The sequence below is a fragment of the Heterocephalus glaber genome, unplaced genomic scaffold (assembly GCF_053883595.1).
Source record: "Heterocephalus glaber isolate CG9 unplaced genomic scaffold, H.glaber_assembly_v1.0 deba00001572, whole genome shotgun sequence".
In the NCBI taxonomy this organism is placed as follows: domain Eukaryota; kingdom Metazoa; phylum Chordata; class Mammalia; order Rodentia; family Bathyergidae; genus Heterocephalus; species Heterocephalus glaber.
The window spans coordinates 10,429,460-10,441,508 of record NW_028258357.1 but is presented as its reverse complement, the minus strand read 5'-3'; positions in this window follow the sequence as shown (position 1 = coordinate 10,441,508).

The following is a 12,049-nucleotide window of genomic DNA, read 5'->3' as shown; positions in this document are numbered from 1 at the left end:
TTGGATATCATCAAAATTAAATGTAAATTAACTCTCATCCCAAACACCTGTTTGTCCTCTACGATTCCTATATTCCTTACCTCATGAAAAGATGCCAATATCTGTGTCATTGCTCAAACCTGAAATTTGATTCTTCTGTCTCACAATTAATTAACCAACAATTTGTACAGATTCTTCACTATAACCAGCCAATCTAGCCACATTTCTGTGTTTCCAGTCAATGCTGTGGCATAGATTCCTCCCATGGATCCTAAAGCAGATTCTTAACAAAGGTACCTGCGCTCAATTCTTCTGCTTCTCATTCAAACCATTCTCTGGCCTGCAAAGTGACTATTTAATTATATAAATCTCTGTTCAAAACCCAGTAGAAGGTTGCCATTGCCCTCTAGGTAGAAAAAGAGGTGGCACAATGACATTTACAGGCTCTTTGTGGTTTAGCCTCTGGGTATCTATACAATTGCTTCTTTGGCCTCAGGATTTCCCTTCTTTGCCTGCAGTTAGTTGTCCTGTGCTTCCCAGTGGCTGGGTGTGTCCATTTCCCCGTGGGTACCTCTAACCATTCTCTTCTTTGCTGGGATCTTACTGATTCTTAAAGTTCGTGCCTAGGCTTCACTTTCCCTGATAGCCACGTAAGCATCATATGCCTTTCTTCGAACTTCAGTAGTAGCATCTAATTTTCCTATTGCAATAATTATAATATTATCTAATGGTTTCTATTATCTAAGAGTTGGTTTCTCTGTATTTTTAATAAACTGAAAATTTTCCCAGTACAAGAACTGTTACCCGGAAGCCAGGTGCTAATGCAGGGAGGAATCGCTCCCTCCCTTCCTAGGTCATGGATCCTTTGAGCCCTTGAAATAATTCAGTCAAGGCAAAAAGGCCCTGCAGATGTACAGGTAGAACTTATTATAAAGTAGAAAAAGAGAGAGTTCCACCTTCAAGCAGGAAGATGGACAGTGCAATGAAGGCATCTGCTCCACAGGCGAGTTTGGATACATTTTTACGCATGCGGAAGTTCTTCCTGTGATGATTACAGTGCTTATTGAAGTTTCCTTGGAGGTTACTTTGCAATGTTAATGTCTCAAAAATCTCTTCCTTGTTCTTTTAGTTGATCAGTTTTCCCTCAGGAGAATATACATAGAAGAATCTAAATCAGGTCTTAGCCCAAGGAGGGAGGGTCTTTAAGAATGCTCACTTTTCTGAGATCAGCAGACATAGGGTGTGGCACACAACATTGCTTGTGGAAGTAGATGAGAAGTTGGCCAGACATCTGAAGGAATATGCACAGTGTATAAGGTTAAAATGTCATGGTGGTCATTGTGCTCAGGGGGATTGTCTTAGATCTGAGACTTAAAAACTGATTATAAGTGTATTATATATTGAAGTCATTGTTTCTTTTCTTAATATAACTGGCAAAACATGCTATTTTGAATACCCCCTTTTGTCTCTCAGCCCCGCTAATGTCTAACTACCTGCCTAAAAAGATCTATATCTTTCTTGTCCACTGTTGTATTTCCACATCTAATATAGTGACAAGAATGTAGTATTTAATAAATATTCCTTAAATTAATAAGTCAAAAATGATCAGGGGCCAGGGATTTAGTGCAGTGGTATGTACTGTGCCTGCCTCACAAGTGCAAGGTCCTGAGTTTGATTCCTGATATTGGAAAAAAAATACAAAAATGAGTAAATATTGAGATTTTAGATAAATAACTAGGTTTTCAAAAAAATAACCTAAAATGTGAAGTCAGAAGAAATAACTAGGAAAACTTTAAAAGCAAAACTATGTATTAAAAATTAGAAATGAATGAGAGGAAATCAAGAAAAATGTTTCTTTAATTTTGTTGAGAATATATCCATGGGTGATATAGCTGAATCAAATGGTATTTCTATTTTGAGTTTGTTGAGGAATCTCCATACCGATTTCCATAGTGGTTGCACTAGCTTACATTGCTGCTAACAATGTAACAGCTTCTTCCCCATCATCCTTCCCAACATGCACTGTTTTTTGCATTCTTGATGATAGTCATTCTGACTGGGGAGAGATGGACTCTCAAAGTAATTTTGATTTTCATTTCCATAATAACTAAAGATACTGAACATTGTTCACATACTTATTGGCCATTTATTCTTCTTTTGTGAAGTGTCTATTCAATTCCTTTGTCTCGTTTTTGATGGGGGTATCTGGTTTGGAGGGTTATATTTTTTTTGAGCTTTTAAAAATCTTTTCTAGAAATTAGTTCATCAAAAGAATAGGAAGCAAAATTTTTTCCCATTTTGGGGGGTTGTCTCTTCATTCTGTTAAGTGTTTCTTTTTCTGTGCAAAAGCCTTTAAATTTGATGTAATCCCATTTATTGATTCTTCCCATAATTTTCTGTGCTTTTAGAGTCCCATGCAGGCAGCCTTAGTCTTGTGTTTCCGCTGTGTTTTCTTCCAGCAGTTTTAAAGGGTTTGTATCTAAATCGTTGATCTATTTTGATTTGATTTTAGTACAGGATTAGAGATAAGGATCTACCTTCAGTCTTCCTCTTACTGATATCCACTTTCCCCAGCATCATTTATTACAGAGGCTATCTTTTCTCAAATGTATGATTTTGGCCCCTTAGTAAAAAACACAGGTAGCTGTAGGCACATGAGGTTTTTTTCTGTGTCTTCTGTTTTTTTTCTATTGGTCCATAGTGATACCTGCAGACCCATGTTTATAGTGGCACAATTTACAATAGCTAAGCTGTGGAAATAGCCTAGATGCCTGTCAACAAATGAATAGATAAAGAAAATGTGACATACATACAAAATGGAATATTAAATGGTATTTTATTCAATCATAAAGAAAAATGATTTGCGAAAAAATAAATGAAGCTAGAAACCATCACATTAAGCAAAGTAACTCAGAGTCAGACAATTGTACGTGTTTTCTCTTCTATGAGAAACTTAAAAAGTAAGTAAATTAGTAAGTAAAATAAAGTATAAATAATGAAACTAGAAGACTTCTGGAGATGGAGAAGGGAACAAGAGAGGAGTAAGGAAAGGGAGAAGTAGGTAATAGAATTGAAAATAGTCAAGATATGTTCAATCCACACACCAGTTGTTCAAATGAACCTAACCATTCTGTAATTATAACATGAATGAAAAAAGAGAAATTAAAAAGAGTATCCAGAGAGAGTTTTAAAAGTCCCAAACTTATTTCTTTGAAAAATAAATAAAACTATCATTTATGTGAAAGAAAATATTTCAGATTTCCCTATCAGCCAGGACAAACAATCATTGAATGCTTTATATTTTTGATTTCATCCTCTTTAAAATTATCTTTATGGTTTAAATATGAAATGCCTCCCTCACTCATACTATGATAACCAACCCAACTCCATCTTGTGTCCCAATGCCATTTTGTACCTGTGCTGGAACAAAGTGTTTGCACTTGAACAAAGCACCCAAAACCCCCACATCCTGCTTGGCAGTAAACTTGCTGCAGTTGCAGGGTGTTTTGTAGCTCACCTAGTGTGTGAAACTTCCTTGTATCCCCCACTAACCTGGCATGGTTCTGCTTCTGTAAGATTCCGCTTGCTCTCCCCTGAGCCCTCCTCAACTGAAAGCAGGATTTAAAAGGAGAAATCAAACTGCTTCCCACTGCCGAGGAACCTTCTGGGGGCTAGCCTCCCGCAGCCACCGGCTATAATAAATGGGCTCAAATCTGGAACAGAGTGTGGTACATCTCTACTGTTTGAACTCACTTGTCCATAACAATGCTTTGATATCTTCATCCCCAATACAATAATGATCAAAGATGGGGTCAGGAGAGGTGATTGGATCACGAGGCTTTTAACCTCCTCCATGGATGAACCCACTGATGAGTTCATTGGCTGAATGGACTTATTAGGAGGTATAACATAATTGAAGGAAGTGGGTCACTGGGAGGTGTATCTTTGAGTGCATATCTTTTCTTGGGCTCTTTCCTCTTCTCTCAGCTTTGTGGCTGCCATGATATAAGCAGCTGTATTTCCTCATAACCTCCTGTTATGATATTTCTGCCTTAGAATCGGCCCACCACGGACTGAAACCTCTGAAACCATGAGCCAAAATAAATCTTTAATTCTTTAAATTGTGTGTGTGAAATATTTTGTCCTACAACAGAAAAATAATTAGTACATAAACTAATACAGACCTTACAATTTCTGAGACTTTTCAGTATTAATAGTAAATATATCTCTTTTTTCTTGATGCCTTGAAAGAAGGAAAATAGCAACTCTATCCCATGGATTGCTTTCATAGGACCAGCAGATTTGGAATTAAATATCCCTCCTATTTTCCAAGGTCAGAACTGGGCTTCTTTTCCAGATCTGGTCTGATGTCTGATCCTTTATTACCCCCATTTTCTGAGGATGTTTGCAGAGAGGTCTACTGGAAGCTGTTGCTTCTGCTGGTCCTTGTTTAAGCACCTGTGGGTAGTCCTGGGATGCTGATGAGCAAAATGTTCAGCAACTAAGAAGACATGTTGGATGTAGAATGATGTAGGTCAAAGATAATCAAGAAAATAACCAGGTATATTTGCAACTAACTGTCTCACTTGATCTGACAGGAAGACTTTCCATGACGAATGCTGCCTGACTTGAGTTTTGTCTTCAAAGCTCTTAGTGTATCCTACTGTTTCTGTCTCTGACTTGGTAACATCTAATACAGTAAGACAAGGAAAGAAATTTTAAAAACATACTTTCAGCTTGACCAAGTTGATGATAAAATGTCCAACTCAAGAGAGGAATATCTGTTTCTGTTGATAGAAATAAGAAACTTTTCCATATTCATATTCAGCTTTAGGGTTTAAATTGTGCTAAGATGTCCAAGCAAGCCAAGGCCATGGACATATGTTTAATTACAAACAAATGACAAAGACTGATCATGGGTGATCATGAGGTACCTTAAACCTCAGTTTCCTCACTCATAAGATGTAATTAAGAATATTATCAACTTCATGGGATTTTCATAAGTATGATACCATGTGAAAAGAATTTAGTGTAGCATAAATCAGGCAATGGATGTTAATTCTTATTCCTATTTTAATGTTAGATGAAATCAATTTAGTGCTCTTAAAATACTATTTGTATATAATATTCTAAATATTGTCCACGCATCAGTGCAGTTTGATAGTATTTTCTATGTTCTGATGTTGTAGCCTTGGGAAGATCAAATTGTTACATAAATGACTAGTGATATACAGAATGGATAATCAATCCTACAGAAAGTATAGATTTATTAACACATACTATGCATATATATTTTGTACAAATCCCTTTTCTCAATTTCTTTATTATTCACCTACTTATCTAAAAATTGTGACTATGACTAAAAGGTTTTAGAAGGACAAATTAATGTCAATGATTGAACATATTAAGCAGAGCCGGCAATTCTATCCTTTATTGTAGAAATAATTTCCTGTTTACCTCTTTTATCAGTGACTACTTGCAAGAGTAAGAGTAATATACCTCTAGCTTTTAATATCCTCATGTCAGATATGTTACTTAAACTGGTAATAAATGATAGCTGTTTAACAGGCTGAATTTATGAATATTTTTGAATTGCTTCGAATTAATACAAATGGTCCTATAAATGAGATTAAATATATAGACAACTATAGATTTTTTTAGTTTTATGTTATTTATAGTGTATTTTACTCATCCTTTACTCTATTAGTCCTTATACTTGGGCCCATTTTTAACAGCTTTTCTGTTATTTTATTTTTCCATTTGTGCTAATATAACTTTTCTTCCTCATCTTTCTTCCACTAATTTTTCTTTGGTGTGATTTTTCCAATAAGCTCACTAGAAATTACCCAATCTATTATCCAGCCTTGTCCTAAACACATATTAATGCAACACCAATATCAGCTAAGTTTTCACTCATTCAGGATTTACTTAAATGTATAACAATCTCTCTTCCTAGATAGTAAATCTGAGGTCTGAAACAAGATGTCAACTGCTAACATTCTCATGCTTACCTCTGTTGTCTAATTCATTTTCCTACTGAACTCTCCTTCTCATGAGTGTCTCATCTCTTATGTTTGTTCATGGCACTGCCTTGTGGTGACCGACATAATGGATTATCCAGCTCTGATTTCCTCAAAATGCCATTCACACAAATCAATTCTAGGTACAGCAGATTTTACCCAGAAGATTGGATCATAGTGATAATTCGCGAATTGTTTAGATAGCCCTGTTCTTCACAGGCTTTTGGCCACCAGCCACCCAGGAGAAATTTGTCAGTAACCACAGTGTGTCAGGGTCTCTAGTTTCCTACCATATTACTTTGTTCTTTTCCATCTCCCCTACATTTCCCTCTCTCTCTTTCTCTCTCCCTCTCTCACCTTCTACTTCCGTAGAGCTAAGTTCTGACTTTCTGCCCTCTTCTTTTTATGCTTTCTTTTAAATTCCTATTAAATTTCTGCACAGAGAAATATATCTTTTTTCTCTTTATAGGACCCTTCCAGAACATGTCCTCAGGACTCACACATTTAAAACAGAATATCAAGGTATTTTCCTAAACAAAGACAGTTTTTTCTCTAAGGGGAATTCTGAGCCAGCTGTTAACATTACAATTTATTTTCCCTGACACCTTTGCTTAAGGAATAAATCAATAAAGTTTTTTTTATGTAACTTCTTAGGAAAGGCATATATGTCTTGGCAGAAATATTATAATATAATATTTCTTAGTGTGTTGATTATGTTGATATATGTAAACCAGCTGTGTTAGTGTACAGCATGCTATTAAAGAAGACCATGTTCACCATAATGCTAATCCACTCTTATTTCTATTCATCATATATTCACATAGTATCCACCAGTGCCTGCTTCCTCCAAATCTGAATCATTGCCCTTGAATTAAACTTTCATTTCTTTTACTTCTTTTTCCCTTAAACTTCTTTCATTATTATCTTAAATGTATTTCTCTCCTTCTGAAAACAGATGGGTGATTTTCTAAAGGTGAACTAATGAATAGGAAATGAGGGAATGATGCAAGGAGCTCAGCTATGTTCCTGATCCTCTACAGTCAAGCCATGCTACTGCTGCATAATTACACCTTTGTCTTATTGGTGTGGTCAATGACTCTGAGTTTTCTTTGCAGTTTTCTGTGATGGTGCATGTTGATGCTATTCCTAAAATTGAAATCCAAATAGTTTAGAAACACTTTGGCCACATATTAGTAAATATGTCTTGATGGAGAGGCAATTATAGGCAAAGCCTTTAGGAAAGGAGCCAGAAAAGACATGCCAAGGAGTATCTACATCTTGCTGCTCTTGTGCTTGGGAAAATATGAGCAAAAGTAAAACTTTATGAAAGCTACGCTTCCTTGTCTATTCACCTATATCTGAGTCACTTATATGCATATGCATGTTTCTGTGGGTTTCTGCAAATACACATATATTGCATAATCAACTTCTGTCTCCACACTCTCAGCACTTGCCACATCCAGCCAAATAACACTGAGCTGCTTGTTACTCTATTTCCTGCCTCTGTAAATGTGTGTACCATCAACTTTAGCTCCAAAATGCTTTACAGTGACCCATTCTTCTCAGAGAAACTATCTCCCGTCCTTCAATAGTCCACTTTGGAGTAAAACCCTCCAAGAACCTGGTTGGGGGAAACATATGGACACATAGTCATATTAACCTTAGAGTTTTACTTTGTTTCTCTCTTTCCATCAAGCTGATCACAACCAGGAGATGTCAGATTAGATTTTATACATGACCTGTAATTTTCCAATCTGGTCAATGGAAACTATCCTTTTCCTTCCCACTGCCATCTTGGTTTGTTTGTATACCAAGTGGCTGTGAAAGTATCTCTTCCTCAGTCTCCTTGCTGACAATGTTTTCCTCCAGAACCCAGCCCATGGAGAGACCTCTGCTGCAATTTCCAACCTGGCTCCAAGAAGGAAATGAGGAGACTGGGCTACCCACTTTTGTAAAAGAAGATGGTGGGATGCAGATCTTAAAAAATGGATTTTATCATTTTTCTCATGACACGGAAGGGATTCAGTTTTTTTTTTTTTTTTTCATTTGCTTCCTGCAATATAGTAAAAGGAGATGTTATGTTTTGTATCTGGTTGTCCCCTCAAAGCTTCATGTACTCATAGGTGGGGCTTTTTGAAGCTGGCTGGATCTAGGGCATGTGATACTGGGATTAAGGGTCTGTGGTATTAAATTGGTCCACTAATTGGAAATACAATAGTTCAGGGTGACACCACCTAAAAGTCTGGTAGCCTAGAAGAAATAAAAGGGAAAGGCAGGTTTGCTGCCTGGTGCTTGCTGCTTGTTGCATCCTGTCTTCCATACCATGGACTGTTTCTCCCCTGTCATGTCCCTCTGCCATGCCACCCTGCCAGCCAACTATGGACTGAAACCTCTACAAATTGTGAGCTGAAATAAACCTTTCCTCTTTTAACTTGGGGTACTTGGTATTTTGTCTCAGCAATAAGAAAAGTAACTAAATCAGAAGAAATTAACACTGGATGAATTTAGCCATTGCTACAAGTCTGGGTATGAGATGGGCAACAAGTCTGGTTTTCTTCACTATGCATAATATTTCTTGTTTTTGCTTTATTTTATACTCTTAAAATGGATTCTTAAAAACTCCTTTACTTACCTGTAGAGAGGACCATACAATAAAATAACATAAATAAACCATATTTTTAAAATGTATTTAGAAGGAAACACACAGAGAGCTTACTGTCCATCTGTTCTTGATGGACAGTGGCTTTAATACTTACAGAGTTATGTGCACATAAGTATTTAACAAACAAACTCTGAGGGGCTTCCTGAACTATCGAAGTTACTGAAATGAAGTAAGGGTTCAAATGCACATTTCTACCAGTGTCTCCTGCACACACACACACACACATACACACACACACACAGACAAAAACATTCACATCAAGACAAGAGTTAAAACAACAAAATTGGCATTGTTTGTCTTTTTTTATTTGAATACTATATGCAGAGCACTTTCTGAAATTAACCAGCTTCCTATAGAACTAATTTTAAAATGAATCTCCCACTGACTTCAAGGAGCTTTCATCTCCTCGGGACAGTAATGAAGCTTTAAAAAATGTGTGCCTGGTATCCCAGAAAGCTGAAGAATGAAATCTTGTGTCACACTACCTTAGAAGTGCTGGAAAAAAAAACAACTCAGGTGTTTTTCTTTAATCCCTGGGAAATTTTTCAAAGGATTCTCAGTTGTAAACTAAGAGAAAGTGGGCCCTAGGAAAAACACCAAACTTTTACAATCCTACCAGAAATGAGTATGTTCAGTATACAGTTCATTTTTGTGCTACTAATACAAAATGGTGTAATCTTACAATTTTTACCTCATATATGTTTTGTACAAGAATGCAACTCAATTGTAGCACTGTAAGAAATAATACACAAAGTTGTTCTAAATGCAACATCTCAGTATCCCTGAGCCTCATAAACTCCAAACATCTTCCAGGAAATTAAGATGCCTTGAAAGTACTGGGCATGATGAAGTATTAATCCTGAGAATCAATGAATCAATCTCTTTCTCTCTCTCTCTCTCAAAATTAATTATGGTGTAATTACCACACAGCTGCTCCAGAAATTTGGAGATACCCTGTCTTGTTTGTTAATTAAACATAATGTGATTATATTCCTTGCTTGAAGTATCTCTGGTCCTTCAATCTGCAAAATAAATTTTCACCGAAATATGACATTTCCTTATCTTGCTACTTTAAGAATGCGATTTGTTTTGTATGGCTTTACCTTAATCCTTTTATTCATATAGATAAGATTGCAGTTGTGGGTAAACAATAAATAAATTTCTGCAACAAAATCTATCAGAATTCTGTATCGTGCCTGGTTTTTCCTCTCCTGTGTTAATATTATGACGTCAATCCTGAGGGCTCCATTCATTTGCTCAAATACTCACTTTCAGGCATAGTCTTTGTTTCTTTCTTCATTGAGTCTTTTTCTGATTTGCTTCTCCATTTACTTATTACTCTTCAGAAATGTGGTGCCAGTTTTCCTTCTTCCTGCCATTGACAAAAGTTTCACTTTTGTGATTCTTCACACCACTAAACATTTTAACACAGTCAATTGTACCACTGCCTCATATTTTAGTTTACCTCTCTTCTCCTCTTCCTCCTCTAAATATACAAACTATTAGTATTTGCTTGAACTTTGACATGGTCAATAAAGTATGTTCATTTCTATAATGTTAGCCTTTGAGACATTTTAGTAAGTTGTTATCAGTTACAATCATTGTATAGGTAAAAAAACAAGATTAGGAGATATTTTCAAACACATACAAACAACAAAGAGTAAGAAGAGAATAATCCCATGTGTCTAGTTCTAAAGTTTATTGGTGTCTACTGGAAAATTTCTTCAATGTAAAGAGACCCATTCAGAAATAGTAGATATGTGAATCAGAAATGTGTGGCTTTGAATGTCATTTTCTTTCAGATCACACAAGAAATTAGGACTGAGCCCTACTCATGGACATTGTTTATGAAAACCAGTTAGGTAGTCTGCCTTTCTTGCCAAAAACAGATAATTCACATGATATAAGACTTATTTTACCACAACTCCTATCAGCAGGAAGTCTTATCACATTAGATTTTAAACACAGACAATTTCCTTGAAATAGCTGTAGAATGAATTGCTTTTCCAAGAGTTTTGCATAATTTTAATTTGCCTTTATATTGCTATTAATGGACCATCTGTACTTGTGGTTTTCTATGAAATTTAAAAAGAACATACTGAGCAAGTTTTGTAATTTAAAATGCAGAAACATATAATTAAATAAGACATGTCAAGTGGAAATGAAAAAGTATATTGATAAGTTCAAAAATCAGTAAAAATAGAGTTTAACATCTACAATAGATGTTCAAAAAAATTCAGCCAGCAAACACTAATTTGGATCAGGTACCTAATTGTTAGCATGACTTTTTTTCTGATTTGTGCTCAGTTTATGAAGTTTGAAGGGACAAAAATAAATGGATAAGTTAGTTAAAATATTTAACTCAAAATCAAATACCTTTTGTTCTAACTAGATTGAAGTTAGAAATTCAAAATAGCTCAATCGTAGGCACCAATTTAAACTATCAACTAAATGTTAGTTCATGCTGATGATTTTATGACATGTTTCTGAAAAGTTTATAGTATCACTGAAATCTTGAGGAGAAACTGTTATTCTTTCCACTGGACATAATTTTAATTTTTCTGAGTATTCTTGAAAATTTTGTTTTTGAGTTTTAAGTATCTTTCCACTTCCTAGTAATTGCAGATTGTTATAACTATTTCGTTAATTCTTTCATGGGTAAAAGTAATTCACGTTCTGTTGTTCCTTTCTTGATCTCAGGGCTAGTTTCCAGCAATGCTGAGAAATGCCATTCCTGGGTATGCTTATGTTCATACCAAGGCTTTAAACATAGGTGGATTGCTACTGAAAGAGCTGAAACCCGAATAGGCGTGGGGAATTGTTGGCCATAGTTTGTCCCTTTACACATTCTCTGCACACACCACCCCACATAATCACCATCCTCAACAGGGTCAAGGAGTGTCCCATACACTTTCTACATCCACTTTTAAAGTTCAGGATCTCTTACCAATGTGCACTCCTCTTCCTGTGACCCCTCATCTATAAACTAAGAGAAATGTTATCTTCCCCATCCACCCACATCATGTAATATGCAAGGAAAGAATTAAAAATGTATTTGCTGAGATAAAAATAGAAAATCTAGATCATTCAATTATCCACTGAAATTATAGCCTAATGTATAGAAATTTTGATGTATCCCTTTCTGGGCCGAAAGCCTTTTTGGTTTTTCTCCTCTGGTGACTCTCTTGACTATTGTCCTTTATGATGTTCTTCCTTTGTATGTTATAGCTTGAAATCAAATGTGAACAAGGTTTTGGAGCATATCCTCAGTTTAGGGGTTATATAGTCTTTACATACTACTTACTGACTTGCTAATACACAGTTGGAAGCCTTGGGCTTGCTTTTAGGTCAGGCTTCTGCCTTTCTCTCTCCTTTTTTTTTTCATTTT